At 39.5% G+C, this 397-nt stretch overlaps 1 protein-coding gene across 1 annotated transcript in view; it reads left to right on the top strand.

The window, feature by feature from the left end:
* Positions 1–397, top strand: part of mtmr11 (myotubularin related protein 11) — a 31549-nt gene that overhangs the window by 12750 nt on the left and 18402 nt on the right. The gene's annotated exons all lie outside the window — the stretch shown is intronic.

Raw genomic sequence — 397 nt, 5'->3', positions numbered from 1 at the left:
TCTCCGCTCTGTGTGTGTGTGTGTGTGTGTGTGTGTGTGTGTGTGTGTGTGTTTTGGTGGAAGTGTTTTCCCCTTTTTTGCCCCCCTTTTGAGGGTGTTTAGGCACATCTGTGTTTGTGTGTAAGAGATTTTTCTCAGTGAAAAGGTTTGTTTTTGGAAGCTTTGTCCTGGAATTTCAGATGCTTCCTTAACTTTCCCCTCCACTTAGCCAATGACAAGGACTCGTCACAGTCTCAGCGTCAGCAGTTTACCACTAACGTCCTCCACACATCAAATATTTAACATTTAATATTTATCAAATATTTTTAAAACTGATTTTTAAGTTTTCATTTCAAGTACATGGTACTCTCCTTCTGAATTAACATACATGCTGGGCTCTAATTGGTCTTTCCTCTTA

Source organism: Morone saxatilis, unplaced genomic scaffold (assembly GCF_004916995.1).
Source record: "Morone saxatilis isolate NCDOM2014 unplaced genomic scaffold, NCSU_SB_2.0 Contig24, whole genome shotgun sequence".
Classification (NCBI taxonomy): Eukaryota; Metazoa; Chordata; class Actinopteri; family Moronidae; genus Morone; species Morone saxatilis.
The sequence above is the reverse complement of the archived record's forward strand: the minus strand, read 5'-3'. Positions and strand labels throughout refer to the sequence as shown.